At 42.2% G+C, this 21,769-nt stretch overlaps 1 protein-coding gene across 4 annotated transcripts in view; it reads left to right on the forward strand.

Moving 5' to 3' along the window:
* LOC140730756 (coiled-coil domain-containing protein 102A-like) overlaps positions 1-21,769 on the forward strand; it is a 451,176-nt gene that overhangs the window by 174,424 nt on the left and 254,983 nt on the right. The gene's annotated exons all lie outside the window — the stretch shown is intronic.

Raw genomic sequence — 21,769 nt, forward strand, 5'->3', positions numbered from 1 at the left:
GCCTGAAGGCACACACTCAGCGATTCAGGAACAGCTTCTTCCCCTCTGCCATCTGATTCCTAAATAGACATTAAATCCTTGGACACTACCTCACTTTTTAAAAATATACAGTATTCCTGTTTTTGCACGTTTTAAAAAATCTATTCAATATACATAATTGATTTACTTGTTTATTTATTATTATTTTATTTATGATTTTTTTTCTCTCTGCTATATTATGTACTGCATTGAACTGTTGCTGCTAAGTTAACAAATTTCACGTCACATGCCGGTGATAATAAACCTGATTCTGATTCTAAAACCTAGTAATGAAAGCTACTCATCTGAATATTTTATGAGGGCATATATTCTTCCACTATTGGTGGGATTGTAATGCATCAATTTTGTGATCTTAGATCTTCAATGTACCATGGAGATACAGGTTTATAATAATCTGTGTATTGTTCAAATGTTGTTATTCAAATTTACAAGGCTGTTGCTGGGGCTTGAGGATCTGAGTTATAGGTAAAGGTTGAGTAGGCTAGGACTTTATTCCCTGCAGCGTAGGAGAATAAGAGGAGATTTTATAGAGGTATAAAGAATTATGAGGGGTATGGATAGGGTGACTGCAAACAGTCTTCCTCCACTGAGTTTTTGTGAGACCAGAACTGGAGATTAAGGATGAGATGCCAGCCCAGAGAGACTGGATAGGCAAGATGTGGGGAGTCAGGTGAGGTTGGATCGCTCTGAACGCTGAGCCAATTTGGACAGGTTGATAATGGGTTCTTTGGCAGTGAAATCTAGGCCTAGAGTGATTTGCCGTGGTGGGGCCCAGTTCCAATTTAAATGCCGGTCCTGATAGACCAGAGGCTCACTCTCTGCGACACTAAGGCTATGAGACTGCCCCAGCTGCTGCGCTTAGTGCCTGTGAACTATGTGGCGACTTGCTCTGCTAATACGATGAACTGACTACCAAGACTTTGGGCCTACTCCGAGCTGCTCTGGGGATTTGGATCTAAGGACAAAATTTGTTTCAGAAGCTGTTCCCATTTCTGGCTTCTGTTGTTTGCATGGTTTGTTCTGTTTTATTTTTTTCTGTGGGCACCAGGGGTTGGTCTTACTTTTTAAAAATTGGGTTCTTTTGGGTTCCTTGCTTTGCGTCTGCTTGCGAAGCAAACAAATCTCAAGGTTATATAATTTATACATTCATTGATGATAAATGCACTTTGGCCTTAACACCTGGTAGGTAGGTAACCAGCCCTTATAGAAACTATTCACTTTTCATTTCCACTGAAATCAATTTAAATCAATCTGCAAGAGTTAAGAACTTTTAAGCATTTACATGTTAGGTTGCAAGCACAGACAATTTGGAAGGTAAAGGGCAATAGAAAGAGTGGTAATTGAAGAACAAAGTAAAAATAGATTATAGGTTCTTAAAACGGAGGAGGCGTCTTCAATTCAGTTTTCGATTAAATTCAATGGACAGAGGCCGAGACGATTTAATAAGAAATTTAGCAAAACTCGGAGGAACTAAAGACAGGAGGAATTATTGAAATACTCAATTGGAAATTGTGTTCTTGTTGTCAGTATTGCACTACAATAAAACTCCAGCGTCTTGAATACTTTAATTTTAATTTATTGATCTAGTAGTGACATTCGACTTTTTTTTAGACAATGCATCCAATAATTATTTTTTGTTTAAATAGGAGTTTAAGAATGGCAATTAAGATTAGTAAAGGAAGACCAAACACTATTAAAAAAACATGAAAAAGAAACAAAGATAGTGTTAGTTGCTTATTAGCTGCTTTTTGTACCAATTTATTTGGTTTTTGAATTCATTAAACTTATCTTCAACTGAATATTCAAATATAGGAATGTCAAACTGTATTGATTTTAAAAAAAAGTTTAATTCTAATGGAAAATAAAGGCATTTGATAGAAACTGCAGCAACAACTAGAACATTTATCCATGCTTGCCATTGTTCTGAATTTTTCTTCACAGATTTATCGATTGCTAAAGACCTATAAGAAAGTTCCTGCAGGGTTGTAAATTAACTCTATAAAGGTTCAGGTTCAGATACAGATTCATTTATTTATCACACGTACTTTGAAACATACAGTGAAATGCATAATTTGTGTTAACGATCAATGCAGCCTAAGGATGTGTTGGGAGTAGCTCCTAAGTCTCGTAACACATTCTGGTGCCTACACACTGTGCCCGCTATGCCTGGCACAGCATCACAGAACACAATAAGCGACAGAACAATAACAGCAAACCCAGTGTTTTTCCTTCCTCCCTCCCACCACACACACTGACAGTCCTTCAACTCCAGTTCAGTCCTCCAGAGGTTCCAAACAGTGCATTCTGCTGCTGTTTCTTATTTCCAAACCAGGATTTAGATTCCCATTCAGATTTATTTATTTATCACTTGCACACCAAAACCTACAGTGAAACGTTTGCGTTAGCAGCCAGCACAGCCTAAGGATGTTTGGGGTTGGGAGGCAGCCTGCAAGTGTTGGCATGCGAGCCAGTTCTAACATGGTAAGCCAGTTTATGCAACATGCCACAACAGTTCAGCTAGAATCTTCACTACCTTTGTGATGGAAGACATCTTACTTTTAAAACTTTGACAACTCCTTTCTGAAGGTCACTGTTTAATTTGTAATCATTGTGTGTCGGATTTTTATGGTCAGAGTACAAACGTGTATTTATAATAAGACATAGGAGAAGAATTAGGCCATTCAGCCCATCAAGTCTGCTCCGGCATTCCATCATGGCTGATTTATTAGCAGTCTTAATCTATTTTCCTGCTTTTTTCCCATAACTTTAAAGCTTTTACTGTCGAAGAACCTATCAGTCTCTATTTTAAATATACCCCGTGACTTGGCTTTCACAGCAGTCTTGGCAATGAATTCCTTTCACCAACCTATGGCTAAAGAATTTCCTCCTCATCTCTGTTCTAAAGGAACATCCTTGTATTATGTGGCTGCCCCCTCTGGTCCTAGACTCCCCTACTACAGGAAACATTCTCTGTGCATCCACTCTATCTAGGCCTTTCAGTATTCGATAAGTTTCAATGAGATGCCCCCCCCCCCATTCTTCGAAACTCCAGCAAGTATAGGCTGAGAGCCATGAAATGCTCCTCATACATCAACACTTTCATTCCTAGGATTATTCTCGTGAACCTTCTCTGTAAACTTTCATATGCCAGCACATAATTTCTTAGATAAAGGGCCCAAAATTGCACCCAATATACCCTGACATTTAAATTCCATTTAATATTGTAAACCTGTTTAGGCACCAAAAAATATATGACATTCTATAGCCTCCCATACTAATAATTTCTCAAATATAAATATTCTGCTTCTTACCTTACACTTAAATATTCTGGTAGCAGTGCCCTTTTCATTTTCCCTGTGCCTGCTTTTTGATATCGATCGTGGGTCTCCATTTCTTCTGATCTTCTTCCTATTCTGTGTAATAATAATTCGGGATTGTTTTCTTTGAAGTGAAGGAAGCTGAGGGGTGACCTGAAGGAGGTATCTTAAATGACAGCAGCATAGGGTGGACACTCAGAATCTTTTCCCCATGGTAAAGGCATGAAAAACAAAAGAGCCTGATTTGAAGGTGAGTGGGAGTACTTTTAAAGGAGATCTGAGGGGTAAATTCTCTATACAGAGGATGGCTGATATCTAGCAGGTACCACCAGAGGAGCTGGTGGAGGAGATACAGTCTTTGTGTTTAAGAGGCATTTAGGCAGGCGATTGAAATCATAAAAAGATATGGAACTGTCCAACATGCCATGATTTAACCTTAGCCTAACCATGGGACAATTTTACAATGACCAATTAACCTACCAATCAGTACGTCTTTGGATTGTGGTAGGAAACCGGGGCAGCCAGAGGAAAACCATGTAGTCATGGGGAGAATGTACTGGCAGCGGCAAGAGTTAAACCCCGGTCACCCAGGCTTTAATACGGTGAAGTATTGAGCTAACCGCTCGGCTACTATACCCTCATTTTAAGAGGCTCCCCATGGTAGGCTCCCCTAGAAAGTCAGAAGAGCATGGGATCTAGGGAAACTTGGCAGTGGGGATTCAGATTTGGCTTGCATGGAGGTTAGTGACCATGGAAGGTGGAGGGTGGAAGTAGGTGGATTGTATTCTGCCTGGAGGTCAGTAACCAATGTTGTTCTGCTCTGTGTGATTTTTATAAATGACTTGGATGAGTATGTTTGCAGATGACACAAAGGTTGGGGGAGTTGTGGATAGCGTTGAGTTCTGTTATAGGTTGTACCAGGGTGTTTTGTTTCCTTACAGTGTGGAATAGGCCCCTCTGCTCAGTAAACCCCGATTTAATCCTAGCCTAATTACAGGGCAATTTACGATGACCAATTAACCTAACAAACAGTATGTCCTCGGACTGTGGGAGGAAACCCACACGGTCACGGAGAGAACAAACATACTCCTTTCAGACAGCAGTGGGAATTGAACCTGGGTTGCTGGCGCTATGAAGCGTTGTGCTAACCACTACGTCACCGTGCCGACCTCGACAGGATGTAGAGCTGGGCTGAGGAGTGGCAGATGGAGTTCAGCCCAAAAATGTGTGCAGTGATTCGCTTTGGATGGATGAATTGGAAAGTAGAATGCAGGGTTAATAAACACAAGAGATTCTGCAGATGCTGGAAATCCAGAGTAACACACGCTGGAAGAACTTAGCAGGTCAGGCAACATCTATGGAAATAAATAAACAGTCGACGTTTTGGGCTGAGACTCCTCTTCAGGACTGGAAATGAAGGGGGAGCATGGCAGAATAAGAAGGTGGGGGAGAGGAAGGAAGACAAGCTGGAAGTTGATGAGTGAAGCTAGGTGGGTGGGAAAGGTAAAGGGCTGGAGAAGAAGGAACGTAATAGGCAAGGAGAGAGGACTGTAGGAGAAAGAGAAGGAGGTGGAGGTGATAGGCAGGTGAAGAGAAGACATAAGAGCCCAGAGTGGGGAATAGTAGAAGAGGGAAAGGGGAGGGAAAAATACTGAAAGGAGAAATCAATTTTCATACCATCAGTTAGAGGCTACCTAGATGGAATATAAAGGGTTGCTCCTCAACCATGACAGTGGCCTCATCTTGGCATAACAGGAGGCCATGGACCGACATGTTGGAATGGGTATGAGGATGGGAATTAAAATGATTGGCCATTGGGAAATCACACTTTGGGCAGCTGGAATGGAGGTGCTGGACAAAGCAGTCCCCCAGGTTACGTCAAGTCTCACCAATATAGAGGAGGCCGCGTCGTGAGCACCAGATACAATTGACGACTCCTACAGATTCACAGGTGAAGTATTACCTCGCCTGGAAGGACTGTTTGGGGCCCTGAATGGAGGTAAGAGAGCAGGTGTAGCATTTTGATTGCTTGCAGGGCTATGGGCCAGGTGGAAGATTACTGGGGAGGGACAAATAGACAAGGGAGTCTTGGAGGGAGTGACTCCTGTGGAAAGTGGAGAGTTGGGGGAGGTAACATTGTGTTTGGTAGTTGGACTCTGTTGAAGATGGCAGATGTTGCAGATATTGATGTGTTGGATGCAGAGGCTCATGGGGCGGTAGGTAAGGACAAGAGGAACTCTATCCCTGTTAAGCGGTCAGGAAGATGGGGGGAGCACAGATGTCCAGGAAATGGAGGAGATATGGGTGATGGCAGCATCGATGGTGAGGAAGGGAAACCCGTTCTTTGAAGCAAGCTGGCATCCCGGAAAGGAAAGCTGCATCTTGGGAACAGATACGGCAAAGACAAAGGAACTGAGAACAGGGAAGAGCATTCTTCCAGGAGCCAGGGTGGGAAGAAGTATAGTCAAGATAGCTGTGGGAATCAGTAGATTTATAAAAGATGTAGGTAGATAGTTTGTCTCCAGACAGCTGTAGTGCAGGAAGTGCTGGAACCCATTACCATGGAAGGCTTGGAAAATGGACTGTTCTGTGTAGCCAATGAAAGGGCAGGCATAGCAGAGGTCCATGTGGGTGCCCATGTCTACCTCTTGAGTCTGGAGAAAGTGGGAGGAGCTGAAGGAGAAATCGTTGAGGGTGAGACTAGTTCTGCCGGATGGAGGAGGGTAGCGATGGAGGGGAACTTGCTGGGTCTCTTGTTGAGAAAGAAGCGGAGATCTGTAAGGCCTTCCTGATGGGGGATAGAAGTGTATGGGGACTGGAAATCCACAGTGAAAACGATGCGGTCAGGGCCAGGGAGTTGAAAGTTTTTGAGGAGATCGAGAGCATGTGAAGTGTCACAGAAGGGACTGAACCAAGGGGGAATGTAAAAGAAAAAATTATATCACTGTACTTTCCTCGAATCACCTTAAAATGATGCCTCCTCATTAGCCAGTTCCACTCTGGGGAAAAAGTCTCTGGGTATCCACTCGATCAGTACGTCTTATCATTTTGTCAAGGCACTTCTCATCCTCCTTTGCTGCAAAGAGGAAAGTCTTAGCTCGCTCAGCCTATCCTCATAAGACATGCTCTCCAGTCCAAGCAGCATCCTGGTAAATCTCTGCACCCTCTCTAAAGCTTCTTTCAATACAGCAACCATAACTGACTGCTGTTTTCCAATATGGTCTAACCAGGGTTTTATAGACCTGCAACATTATGTTGTGGCTCTTGAACTCAATCCTCCGACTGATGAAGGTGAACAGGCCACATGTCTTCATAACAACACTATCAACTTGCATGGCAACTCTGAGAGGTCTATTGATGCGGACCCCAATATTCCTCTGTTCCTCCACATTGCCAAGAATCTTGCCATCATCAAAGTACATATACAATATGTCACCATATATTGCCCTGTGATTCATTTTCTTGCAGGCATTCACAGGAAAATGAAGAAACACAATAGAATTTATGAAAAACTATACAAATAAATAAGAACTGACAAGCAACCAGTGTGCAATAGAAGATAAATTGATAGTGAGAAAAAGAGTTGCAGAGCCCTTGAAAGTGAGTCTGTAGGCTGTGAAATCAGTTCAGAGTTGAGTTGAGTGAGGTTAATCGTGCCGGTTCAGGAGCCTGGTGGTTGTAGGATGATAACTGATGGTGAACCTGGTTGGTGTTGGCCGTAAGGTTCCCGTACCTCCTGCCTGATGGTTGTAGTGAGAAGAGAGCACTGGCTGGATGGTGGAGGTCTTTGGCGATAGGTGTTGCGTTCCTCGAAGATGTGTGGAATGGTGGGGAGGTCTTTGCCTGTAATGCACTGGACTGTATTTGCCACTTTTCTGATCTTGGGCACTGGTGTTTTCATACCAGGCTTCAACTATTGCCAGTTCTAGTGAAAGGCTACCAATCTGAAGAATGAGGTTAAGGCTTCTTATTACAGAGGCTGTCTGACTTACTGCACAGTTTCCGTTTTTAATCACAGAATATCTTCTCTTTTTATCTCTGAAAGTTAAAGTTTCAGCTTATTCAACCATTGTTCATGTCTATTAGGCATGGTATGTTTAAAAATCTGCAGCTGGGAAAAGTTTTCAGTTTTTAATGTGATTTATCCTGAGAGCATAACAACGAACTTAAAAATATAAACTGCACAGCAGATCTCAGAAAGACCAATTAAAGGAAAATCAGTATAATTGCCGTGGAATACCCGAAAGGTGGCTGTTCCTTGCCAAACCTTATAATCTAGTCATACTTTAAAGAGAAATTGGAATTTCAACCTTTATTTTAATAAGGAGTGGATGTGGATGGCATCCGTTAGTCTCGCGAGACCATGGATCTGCACCTGGAAAATCTTGCTTCAGCCTCTCCAGGGCGCGGGCCTGGGCAGGGTTGTCTGGGAGACCGGCAGTTGCCCATGCTGCAAGTCTCCCTTCTCCACGACACTGATGTTGTTCAAGGGAAGGGTAAGGGCCAATACAGCTTGGCACCAGTGACGTCGCAGGAGTTGCCAGAGCGAGGTTGAGGACAGCGTCGGACTGCCTTAGGGACTCCAGCTCCGGATTTGTCCTCAGGGTTTACTCCCGTAGTCTTTCTCATGAGTGGGTATGGCCACAAGGCGGCAGATGTTTGAAGTCAGTTTTCCCTCTCTTAGATGGACTGCCTTCCCAGGCTGACAAGCTCCATCTACCCGAAGCACTGGTTTTAAGGTGCCAGGACCCGCCTTCACCCCTTCTCCTGTCAGTAGAAACAGTTCTTTTGGGCTTAGAGGCTAAGCCACATGAGAAGGCCAGGAGCTGGACTTGGTTGTCAGAGGCTGTTTGAGGTGCACGCCGTGAGGAGCTTGTCCCCACTACCACTCCTCGGCTTGACAACCTTGGAACCAATACAGGAGTAGAAATCTGTAAATAGAAATGAGGAATCATTCCTAGCCCATTTATTGTATTAAAATGATAAACATATTATCATAGAATTGCAGTTTTTAAAGTAGTTTAAGGGTGTTTTAAAACAGGTTCATCACAGACACAGTAAAATGTCTACTTTTTGAGAAATTCCTTGTTCAGCCTGCAAAATAAAACATTCCAGGGTAACATTCTAAATATACAAAAGATTTTTATTATTTCATGAGAGGGGAAGCACCATCTCATTCCATCCATTGACTGTTATCTACTTTGTCCTTATTATGTGTTATCTTAGATGGTTTCAGTTGGCAGGGTAAGGTTTCTTGACCTGTGTGGAAGTTTGTAAATCGGAAGGTGTTGCAGGATTGGGGCAAGTAGAACATGCCATTGAGGTTAGCTGCAGGTAGATTTAGATTTATTTATCGCATGTATATCTGGATGTGCTGTGAAATGTGTCATTTATGCCAACAAACAAGAGAACCTAAGGATGCGTTGGGAACAAGCTGCAAGTGTCACCAGCACAGCATGGCCACAATGCTCGGCAGAACGAAACAGAGCGTACTACATAGCAAAGCAATAGTGAAACAAGCTCCATTTCTCCTCCCTACGCGCATGCATTGTCCTCTGTCTCCGTGACAGACCGCCTTCTTCATCCTGCAGCAGTCTTGTGGATTCGCAGACACTGGGTCCTGACTTCCCTAATGGACTCGTAGAGATTCTCAGACCCAGGTTCCGCCCAGCCGGCCTCCACATCTGGACTTCTGATTGACCTTTGGGATTCACCTCGGACCTCCATTCGACCTTTGGGTCTCAGTCTGGAGCTCTCATTGCCTGACAGGCTTTGATCCTCAGTATAGATCAAGGACATGCAGATGATGGTGAATGAGGACCCTGGATATGGTCTCAAACATAGGTCTTGACCGCTGTACTCGCCAGTGACGGGACCCCGAAAACTAGGCCTCGAGCTCCAGTCTTGCTGGTGATGGGACCCTGAAGTGGTCTGCTGTCTGGACGTTGGTCACACCCTCCCTGCTGGCCTTCGAACACAGAGCAGAAGGTTAGACTCTGTCCTGTCCTCTAATTCCCCCACTTCCCTGTCCATAAACCCTAACCTGACCCCTGATTGTGTTGCAAAAAAACCTAAAATAAATAGCTATTTCTGAGCTGCAACCTCACTGGAGATCGCAGCTCAGCGCCATCTCTTCTCCTAGGCCTCTGCCCCTCCTGAACCAGTGCTTTCTATTATACATTGATTGCAAAGATCTTCTCCTTTGAACCAATTCAGCCACAGCCATTCCATTGCCGATCTACTGTTCTTGAGTGTGGTCATGTGACACCTATACCTGAGAGGGAAAGGGAAATGTGTTAGTGAGGATATTACATTGTGCTTGAGTAGTGTGTTCTCCTTAGCTGAAACAAAGGCAGCGTGTGAAAGTTGGGAGATGAAGGAGTTAACAGGCAAAGGAGTGTTCAGTGAAGGAACGTGCACTGGAATATATAAATACCATTAACACAAGAGATTCTGCAGATGCTGGAAATCCAGAGTAACACACAGAAAATGCTGGAGGAATTCCATAGGTCAGGCATCATCTATGAGCTGGAATAAACAGTCAATGTTTCAAGTCTTCAACGGGATTGGAAAGGAATGGGGAAGAAACGAGAATAAGAAGGTTGTGTTCCTCCAGCATTTTGTGTGTACACACTCAGCGGCCACACCTGTACACCTGCTCATTAATGCAAATATCTAATCAGCCAGTCGTGTGGCAACTCAATGCATAAAAGCATGCAGACTTGGTCAAGAGGTTCAGGTGTTGTTTAGACCAAACACTAGAATGGGGAAGGAATGTAATCTTAGTGACTTTGACCATGGAATGATTATTGGTGCCAGATGGGGTATCTTAGAAACTGTCGATCTCCTGGGATTTTCATGAACGATGGTCTCTAGAGATTAAGAAAAAACATCCAGTATGCAGTAGTTCTGTAGGCAAGAATGCCTTGATAATAAGAGAGATCAGAGGAGAAAGGTCAGACTGGCTCAAGCTGACCAAATAACCAAGTATTTTAACAGTGGTGTGCGGAAGAGCATCTCTGAATGCACAACATGTCGAACCCTGAAGTAGATGGACTACAGCAGCAGAAGACCATGAACATACACTCAGTGGCCACTTTACTAGGTACAGGTGGTACCTAATAAAGTGGCCACTGTCTGTAAATGTCATTTCTGTGTCCTGCTTGATGAAGATTGTTATTATATGAGCGAGTGGGGATGCATTTCAATGAGCTAGTGCTGTATCTGAGCCAACTAAAGGTGAAGTCACCTTGACCACACATGTGAAGACATTAACCTGCACAGGAACCCTAGATTCACTCTTGACATTGACTTTGTTCCTGCTGTTGATTAACTTGTGCTCTTTGTGAGCAGAGCTTATCTCTCCTTACAACTTTACGTACGTAAGAATGAGCCCGGGAATGAAAGGCTTAATGTATGAGGAGCATTCGAGGGCTCAGAGATTATTTTAGCTGGAGTTTAGAGGTTTGGAGGGGGGCATCTCATTGAAACCTATTGAATATTGAAAGGCCTAGATGGAGTGGATGTTGAGAGGATATTTACTGCGGTGGATTAGTCTAGGACCAGAGGGCACAGACTCACAATAGAAGAATGTTCCTTTAGAACAGAGATGAGGAGGAATTTCCTTAGTCAGAGTATGGTGAGCCTGTGGAATTCTTTGCCACAAGTGGCTGTTGAGGTCAAGTTATTGAATATATTTAAGGTGAAGGTCGATAGGTTCTTGATTAATAAAGGCGTCAAAGGTTACAGCAGAAGCTGAATTGAGAGGGATAATAAATCAGCCATGACTAGATGGTAGAGCAGACTTGATGGGCTGAATGGCCAGATTGTGATCTTGTGTTTTATGGTCTTATCCATCAGTATCTGAGCAATACCTGAAAATTATAGAGAGGAGAAGTGAGAATTTGTCTGAAGGTGTTAGTTAATTTCTCTTCTCTGTGCTCCCATCTGAAATGATACCTATTAAATATTTGCAGACACAAGACACCTTTTGATATAAAACCTATCATTGACAACCTCTGAGTGGCTCTAGCCACTCCAGAAACTGAGGATAGGCCAGCAGTAAGTGATTAGTATTGGGTGGTTGCTATAGTCACGAGAATGAGATCTGATATAAATTTTATGTGTTAACTCCACTGGCTTGTGTAAGCAGTGTTTTCTGGCATAACCATATTTCTCTTACTTGGTTTCGGTAGATCCAGATTCATTTTATTTATCACTCTTACATCAAAAGAAGTGCGTTGATTGCTTCAACAACCTACACATCTTAAAGGTATCCTTGGGCCACAAGTGAGGCCACACATTCCGGCCTCAACAGAGAATTCCCCTAATGCTTGGCAGAACAACACCGAACACAATAAACAGAGCCCAGTAAGCAACAAAACAGCAGCAAAACCAAGCCTCGTTCCCCCCTCCCACCCATCCATCCACACACATAGACAGTCCATCAGTCCCATGATAGTCCGTCTACTGCCTCCTGCCTCCAGTGGACTCACAGAGTCACAGACCTTGGGCCTTGACTTCCTCAGAGGACTCAGGGTTCTGGCTATCGGGCTTCAACTTCTGGACTTGCGATCGTCCTTTGTGCTTCAATCTTCAGAATAAACCCCAGGGCTGCATCATAAATAGCATCTCTTGCTGAGGATGTACTGCTTTGAAAGTATTCTTCCTGTTTTTTTTTCCCGAATGAAAATTAACGAAGGCTAACAGGTGATGTGTTTTAGTTGTTCCATCTCTTCATGTGGCAATTAAATTCTTGCTTATGTCCTGTGGGGTTATATGGATTACTCAGTGCCTGAAGAAAATCATCATTCAAAGAATGAGGAACCTTATCGCTGTGCTTGCATAATCAAACTTCCACAGATTAATTTTCTGTAGTTCATTTTTAAAATGGACTGTTTAAAAACACTGCATGAACGTTAGGAATTAATTCATTCTTCTGTGGAATTAGTGTGAACATCTCTACAGATATGAATCATAGGTGATACATTACTCAGAGATCTTTTGCTTAATTTCCTTATCCCCTCGACATTAAGTTTAGTGCCATCAGAACTCCATAATTGGTGAATTATTTTAGTGCTTACAGGATGCTGAAATTCACAGGAACTTTACTCTCTCATTTTGACACCTCATTTTTCACATTCACCTAAACAGATCCATTAACTAGTCTATGGAAAAATAATCTACACTCAGTGGCGACTTTACTAGGTACACCTGTACATCTGGTTATTATTGCAAATATCTAATCAGCCGATCGTGTGGCAGCAACTCAATGCATAACGGCACACAGATGTGGTCAAGAGGTTCAGTTGTTGTTCAGACCAAACATCAGAATGGGGAAGAAACATGATGTAATTGACTTCAACCGTGGAAATGGTTGTTGGTGCCAGATGGGGTGGCTTGAGTATCACAAAAACTGCTGATCTCTTGGGATTTTCATGCACAACCTTTACTAGAGTTTAAAGAGAATGGTGCAAAAAAACGAAAAAAAAAAAAAAAACACCCAGTGAGCAGCAGTAATGTATGTAGGCAAAATATCTTGTTAATGAAAGATATCAGAGGAGAATGGCTGGCATGCTTCAGGTTGACAGGAAGGCGACAGTAACTCAAATAACCACAGGTTACAACAGTAGGGTGCAGAAGAGCGACTCTGAACACTCAACATGTTGACCACTTGAAGTGGATGGGCAACAGCAGCAGAAAACCATGAACATACACCCAGTTACCACTTTATTAGAAACAGGAAGTAACTAGTAAAGTGGTCACTGTGTGTACTGTGTACACCACTTTCTTCAAGTGTAAGATATTCTCGACTTTATTCCTGAAAAACCTGACTCAGGTTTTAATGCTTCTTTTCCTAGTTTCGATTGCTAAGCCAGGGATGCAGTTTGTCTCTATCTACTGTATTAGTGCTCCTTAATATCTTGAGAACATTCATAAATCATTCTCTTAATATTCTTAAATGCTAGGTTGAAACTCATTTATTTTTGTGGATAACCATGCATCACTTTAGTAAATCAATGCTGCATTTCATCAAAGGCAATATGTTCTTCCTAAGATGTAAAAGGCAAAAGTGAGCACTGTCCCCCTGATGTAATGCTGTTGCATCTCTTCCAACCCGCTATATATTTAATCCTCATGATATAACGGTTTAAACATGAGATTCTTTAAACGGATCCAGATTTATGTATCCAGATTTATACACACAAAATGTGGGAGGAACTCAGCAGGTCAGGCAGCATCTATGGAAAGGAATAATGAGTCGACATTTAGGGTCTGAGTCCTGTTAAGGGGTCTAGGCCTGAAACAACAACTCTTTATTCCTTTCATAGATGCTGCCTGACCTGTGATGTAAAGGGCTTGCTTCCATTACCCTTTTAAATTTTTTTGTACCTACCCACTTCATTTTATTTTCTTCAATTTCAAAAATACTTTTTATTCATAGAACATCGTAAATTTAAATGATACCTTTTTCTCAACATTTGGGGAATATTAGTTTCATAATTCCCCTACAATACATCACAGCCGTTGGATTTTAATGATGCATGTACATGATGGTGTTTTTGGATCAATGAACTCTTTCACCCTTTGTAAATGTTCTTAAGATCAAAGTGAGTGAACTATATTGAAATCAATATGCCATAATTCAGCCTATTCTTTCAACTTATTAATATTAATTTCCATGATTTTATCTATATTGCTAAAATACCAACTCTCCTGTGAGGTGAGCAGACTTAATGAATTCAACTGAGTGAGCATGGCCTCAAGGGCCCTCATCATCCAGCCATGTTGTCTTCTTGCTGCTGCCATCAGGTTCCCATACCATAAGGTGTAGGAACAGTTATTACCCTCCAACCATCAAACTCCTGAACTAGCATGGATAACTTCACTCACCTCAACACTGAACTGATTTCACAACCTGGGGACTTACTTTCAAGGAATCTGCAACTCTATTTCTCAATATTTATATATTTATTTATATATTTGTTTTTTTTTTCTTTTTGCATTTGCACCATTTGTTGTCTTTTGCACATTGGTTTTGTGATAGATATTCTATGTTAAAGATCACTGGGGCCCTCTTGTTTTTTTTTTACCAAGATCAGATTTCTAAACACATGTAAGGATCAAAATGATATTTTGATGAAGTTAAACTTTCATCTAATACTTTTTGTTTAGCTTCTGGTCATAAACAGGAACTAGTCTTCAGTTCTTAATGTAAATGGCAGGCAGAAGTCAGCTTGAAAGGACAGATTTGCAAACAAGCACTTTCTGTAGAACAGACTGCAGGCTACAGCAGTGCTTATTGCTGAAGAGATGCAGTGTAAGTCAATGGGTGGTTTAATATGGCTTGTTTTTAACGAGACAACATTGGCTAAGTTGTTTAGTTCAAGGAAGCTTGCAGACCAGATGGATAATATCACTTAGCATATTAATAGTTGATCTGTTTATACTTAGAAGGTTTGAGTCCTAAAAAAGTCAGCTACACAGCATTACTTGTGGACACATGGGATCTCTGGCTCCAGAAGCTTTTTAGACCATTTGTGTTAGAAGGCATCTGAAAAACTGTTGTGTGTGGTCACCTAAGTGGCAGAAAGGCAGTATAAATTTAGAGAGCAGTTTAGCCTTATTAGGAATAGTCCAGAAACATCTTGAAGCATGAAAGAAACCCGGGGTGAGCGAGAATCTATCCCCTGGCCTTTGATTTCTGTGACGGACGACTAGTTCATCTGTTTTTTAGCATAGGAGTTGTACCTGCGTTTTGCAAATTCTTTGTGTTTTAGAAATTGTTTGTAATTATTACAAATTATTAAGGACCTCCAGCACTCAGCACCCTTTTCTCACTGTTACTGTCAGGTAGGAGGTACAGAAGCCTGAAGGCACACACTCAGTGATTCAGGAACAACTTCTTCCCCTCTGCCATCCGATTCCTAAATGGACATTGAACCCTTGGACACAACCTCACTTTTTTAAAAATATATAGTATTTCTGTTTTTTTTGCACAATTTTTTATCTATTCAATATATGTATAAAGCATACTGAGTAAAATTTACTTTTTTATTTTCTTCTTCTATTTTATGTACTGCATTGAACTGCTGCTGCTAAGTTAACAAATTTCACCTCACATGCCGGTGATAATAAACCTGATTCTGATTCTAATTTGGAGATCTTTTAAAAGACAGAAATCCTCTGTGAGTTTTAGATGTGTTTTACGAATTTTGACTGGATTTAAATGTGTGTCACTGAAAGCAAATGAGCTGAGTTTAAATTGATTTGTTACTGGGAAGTATATCTTCCTTGGCAGGGAGGAACAGATGGTCAGATGGTGGGTAGTTCAACTAAACTCACTATGGATGCTAAACAGGGAAGTGAGCTAGTCTTTGAAGAGTGGGTAGTTACAGCGTCACCTCCCTTTAGTGAGCGTACCCAGGGCTGTCTATATTAGATAGAGCTTAAAGTCTTCATTTGAGTTTGGGACTTTGCAGTCAGCAAACCCAATACAATCCCAGTTGTTCATGTACAGGTTTATTTATTGATCCTGTTGCATTTCTTTATGTTTACTGTGAGTGTGCACGAGAAAAAGAATCTCAGGGTCATATGTGGTGACACATATATGTACTTTGATAATCAATTTACTTTGCACTTTGAATTTTGAGTTCAATCCTGAAACAGATTCCTGTGGTGTGTCACTCGTCGTGTTGTGTAGTTAGGGTAGCAATCTGATGGAATAACTCATCTGTGGGAGGAAAAGAATTCTTGGTGGTTGGGGTCGAAGCCCTGCAATAGGTCGACCATTCCCTTCCTCCCGCAAATGCTGTTCAAACTTGCTGAGTTCCTCCAGGTCGTTGCTCCAGATTCAAGCACCTGCAGTTTCTTGTGTCCCCTGTGAAATTAGTTCTTGCAAATATCACTGATCTCCACTTCTGCCACTCAGCAACTCTCCAAAATGGCTAATAACTCCTGCAAACTTCTACTTTTACTATCATCATCCTAATGAGGACTTTATTGAAGGCCTTCTGATAATAACCACCATGGACAATTCCCTGTTGACCATTCATAGATATAAATCGGGTTCATTGTGCATAATCTGCCGCTTTAAAAGCATGCATTTCTGATCAACTGAAAACCATAAATGTGTTTGTTCATTCTCATACAGACTTCTAAAACTTATTGACAAAAGATGCTAGCATGGAAATGTATTTCGGAGTAATAGAAAATGGATCAGGTTGCTGGTACAGTACTTACTGCTGCGGTATATGCTGCTGAACTAGATAATATCGAAGACTGCAGGGAGTTAGTGACAAATGTCACGTGTCCTCTCATATCACGGATCCCAACTGCAAGCTTGTACCATGGGAGGCCAGTTCATGGAATTTCTGCTTGGGTAAATATCCCTCACCTCAGCAGTGTGTGAAAAAACTACTGATTTTCTGTGTGAGCGAAAGGAACCCTAGCTACTGTAATTACTCCCTATCACAGCTTAGCTCTCTGGTAAACATTTTTTGCTGAAGTAAAAAAAAGGTATTGGATAATCCTTCAAATCTGAAAATTTAAAAGACTAATGGTATATTTCAATTGTTCCTTTTATTTTTATTATTAAAAATAATCTTTCTACATTTACTTAACACTACTGTGGGATAAAAATCCTGTTTAAGTATTTGTCCTGGAAAAGATCCACTTTAGCTGAAGTACTGTACCCTGGGACATTTTCCACATTCACTCCACTCCGAATCCTGGAATCTGTCAGCACAAGTCCATTGACAGTGATTTCAGCTGTTGTCTGATTCCTTTGAGGTCCCTCGGAGGCCTGGCCGGCTTTCGATTGTTTGTATTTCAACAATTGCAGCCACTTATCTATTTATGTATGCTAAACAATTTCAAGTGTGCTTATGCAGTATGCAAAAGTGTATACTTTTGCTTCATTTCTTGCAAAAATCTGTACCTTTTTTTTCAAAATATTTCCTATGGGTACTTTCAAAGAGAATTAAAGATCAACTTTATTTGCCATATACATTTACATGTATTAGCAACTTGCGGTGATGTGCTGGCATGACATGCAACAAAAATAGCCTTCAAGAATTATAAAGAATAAAGAGTTGTATAAAATTAAATTTAGAAGTACGGATAGGGAATAAAATGTGCATAAATATTTAAATACCAGCATGTATTTACAATGCAAACAGCAGTATATAAAGTGGTTTAAAGTGTTGACAGTGCGGTACAGTGACTGAAGTAATATATGGGGGGGCTAACTAGAATAGTTGGTCAGCTTCACTGCCTGCAGGAAGAAATTTTTTAAGATGGCATGGTTTTTTTTGTTTTAATAGTCCTCCTATAGCTCCTTTCAGAAGGGAGCTTTTGGAAAAGGCAGTTTGCAGGGTGGGTGATTTTTCCTGCCCACTTCTTTATCCTGGACACATACAAGCCCTGCGGTGATGGTAGACTGCAGACAATGACCCTTTCTGCTGACCTGACGGTTTGCTGTAGTTTTTGTATATTGTGAGAGGACGCTGCACCAAACCAGACAGTAATGGCTAATGTGAGGATACTCTATGATGACAGAGTAGAATTCCGCTGGTATGTTCTGGCGAAGATAGAGTGTTACCAATTGCCACAAGGAGAAGTACATCCTCTGATGAGGGTTTTCGTTAATGCAGGGATCTCCCTCAGAAAGAACGATGAAATAATGATGCCCAGGAACCTAAATATTGAAATGGCGCTAACTGTAGAATTGTTGATGGTGAGTGAGTGGGTGGAGTGGAGACACATTTCTTCTGAAGTCAATATCAAGTTTGTTCAGTTTATTGTCATTAACTGAATACATGTATATTGCCAAAAGAAACGATGTTCCTCTGGACCAAGGTGCATAACACTGTAGATATAATTTACACACGTACTGTAACACACAAAGTAATATTACCACAAATAAGTTAATATATAGTATAATAAGGTGCCATTATGACACGTTAAAATGTAAACAGTATAATGTTACTGGCACTTCATATGTGATGGACCTGGGCAGTGGCAGGGAGTTCAGTGGCCTTACGGCTGGGATGTAGGAAGTTGTTTCCCATCTTAACAGTTCTTGTTCTAATGCTATGGTACCTCCTGCCTGGTGTTATGTGGTCAGAGAGAGTATTGGAAGGATGAGGGGGACTATTGACAATGCTCGGGGCTCTGCACATGCCGCGCTCCTGATAAATATTTTTGATGGGGAGGAGGGAGACCCGGATGCTTCTCTCAGCAGTCCGTGCAAACCGTTGTAAGGTTGTCTGGTCAGATGCCTTGGAATTTCCGTACCAGATGGTGATGCAGCTGGTCAGGATGGTGCTTCTGTGAAAATTGGTTAAAATGGGGGCGGATAGAGGATCAGCCTCACTCGTCTCAATCTCCTCAAGGAGTGGAGATGCTGCTGCGATTTCTTGACCGAGGAAGTGGTGTTGAGGGACCAGGTGAAAGTACCAGGTAAAGTTATTTACATGCCCGGAAACTTGCTGCTCTTAACTCTTCTCTACAGAGGTGCTGTGTACGCGCAGTGAGGAGAGGTCGGCCTGCCTCTTCCTGAAGTCCACAATCATCTCTTTGGTCTTGTCCACGGGGAGACTTGAGCTGTTTTGCTCACACCATTCTACCAGCCGCTCTGCCTCCTCTCCCCACCCCATCTCATTGTCTTTGTTGATCAGGCTGACCACCGTTGGGTCATCAGTGAGTTGGATGATTCGGTTTAAACTGGATCTAGCAGCGCAGTCACGCGAGGGCAGACTGACCAGCCGCAGGATGAGCACACAGCCCTGGGGAGTGCTGCCTGTGGCCTTTCTGTCAAGAAGTCCAGAATCCAGTTACACAGAGAAGTGTTGAGACCCAGCAAGGACAGTTTACCCATCAGCTTCTGAGGGATGGTCGTTTTAAACATCGAGCTGAGGTCGATAACCAGCATCCTGCCTTATGAGGCACCATTTTCCAGGTGGGACAGCGCGGAGTGGAGAGCAGAGACTATAAGATCATCTGTGGACTGATTTCAGCAATAAGCGAACTGGAAAGGGTCCAACCTAGCAGGAAGATGGGATTTAATGTGATGCATTACCAGCCACTCAAAGCTCTTTATTATTGTTGAGGTCAGTGCCACTGGACAGTAGTTGTTGATGCAGGTTACTGTTGCTCTCTTTAAGCATCGGGATGATGGTGCCACCTTGAAGCCAGAGGGGGCAGTGAACTATTCCAGAGAGGTGTTGAAGCTGTCTGTTAGAACCTAGGTTAACTGGGTATATGCATTCTAACGATAGGATTCATTCACACCAGTAGTAGGAATCCTTTGCAAATTTCAGAGTGCCACAAGAGAAGGATGCAGCATGATTATATACTTCCCAGTACTGTGAATATTATAGTAATCAGTACAGCAATTTAGCAATACTTCTGCAAATTTGATGTACAAATTGAACCATTATTTTAAATAATAAACACATGTTGGACCTCTACTACTGCAGGGAGGCTGCTGTCAGGCTGGAGGAGCAACACCTCCCATTCCATTTGGGTAACCTCCAACCTGATGGCATGAACATCGATTTCTCTATCTTTCGGTAATTTATCCTCACATCCTCCTCCTCCTCTCTTTTTCCATTCTCCATTCTTACCCCGTCTCACCTCCTCACCCGCTCTTCACCTCCCCCAGTGCTTCCCTTCTTTCCCTTTCTCCCCTGGCCCACTTTCCTCTCCTATCAGATCGCTTCTTACTCAGCCTCTTCTTTTTCCACCTATCACCTCCCAGTTTTTCACTTCATCCCCCTTCCTTTCCTGTCCTGATGGAAGGTATCAGACTGAAACGTTGGCCCTTTATCCTTCTCCTTAGAGGCTACCTGACCTGCAGAATTCCTCTAGCATTTTGTGTGTTACTTTAAATAATAGATCTACAAATATTTCTGTACTTAAAAACACTTCAGCATTTTGCAGTATCTGTAGTAAATTAGCTCAGACTTCTGTATGTACATTACATTTCTGTTCAGATTAGAAAAATAGCCACTGGGAATTTGTTGTTGCAGCCAGTACTTTCAGTGATTGTTCTTTCCAACACTTGAGTATTCCTATTTTCTAAGCAGTCGCTGTACTTACAGATTTTGAGATGTGTCATTTGTAATGGTATGAAGTGTACATGCATGATTGACTAAATAGTGATGGTTGCTGAGTTCTGACCTCTCAGCTGGGACACCACAGTTCAAATTTCAGGCATGTTCTGACATTTGCCCCGAGGCCTCGCCTGAGGTTTTCAGTCTAAGTAAATATAATTTTGGAAAAGATCCCTTGCTTGCTATGTTAAGTAGAGTAACAACAACTTATATTTATACAGTGCCTTTAATATAGTGTAATATCCCTAGGTGCTTCTGTTTGAGCTGGTATTTAAAGTCACACTTCCATTAGAGGCATTTGAAGAGCTCCTTCCCCTCCCCTGCCTTCTTATTCGGGCTTCTGCTCCCCTTCCTTTCCAGTCCTGATGAAGAGTCTTGGCCCGAAATGGTGACTGTTTATTCCTCTCCATAGATGATGTCTGACCTGCTGAATTTCTCCAGCATTCTCTGTACGTTACTCTGGATTTCCAGCAGAATCTCTTGTGCTAGTGGAAGAATTTTGTGGCTTCTGTCTTGCCATCCTGATGTCCCAAGTTTACAGTGTAGGGGTTTCATCAACCAAAATTTGACAGCCTTCAATTTGACTGTAAGTTTAGCCAGAGAAGTAGGCTTTACTGTCTGAACGGAAGAAAGAAAGGTTCAGGGTGAAACTTCCACAACGTGTAAAGGCAAAGAGTAATTAATATCAGAGATCTTTTCCAAAGGTTGCCGCCTTATCATGGCGGAGAGGTTTGTGAGATCCTGAGAGCGATGCCATCTGGAGTTTAGCTCCTGGCTGGGTCAAGGAAGAGGTTTCAGATAGTGAATATAAGTTCAGAGAGTGATCCAACCAAGCCCTCAATAGTGGAGCTGGTGGAAGGTGATGACACATCACAATGGCAGTCAAGATGGAGGAATGCTGCAGCAGTGAAGAGTCCCCAGTTGTCTTGCATTCCACAGCACTGGACCCTGACCCAGATCTGTCAAGAACTCTGCGGTGCATCAGCCGCCCCACGTTAAATGAAGTCATGCACAGATGTTCTCCATTAAGGGAATCCGCCTTATACAACCCCTTAGGAGAACATCAGACTCGACTTCAGTGCTCACACTGCTACTAATATCAGAGATGCCCCGTAATCATAATTAACCAATTATGGATATTATGCCGGGCCCCAGGTCTGAGGCCATTGCAGAGCTAAGGAGGTACATTTACTCAGTTACTGGAACTTAAGTTCATTAAGCCGTCATGGTAGGATTTGAACGCGGGCCTCCGTTCCAAAATTGAAGTCCATTGGATTCTAGTTCAATAATGGAAAT

This window comes from Hemitrygon akajei, chromosome 1 (assembly GCF_048418815.1).
Source record: "Hemitrygon akajei chromosome 1, sHemAka1.3, whole genome shotgun sequence".
Classification (NCBI taxonomy): Eukaryota; Metazoa; Chordata; class Chondrichthyes; order Myliobatiformes; family Dasyatidae; genus Hemitrygon; species Hemitrygon akajei.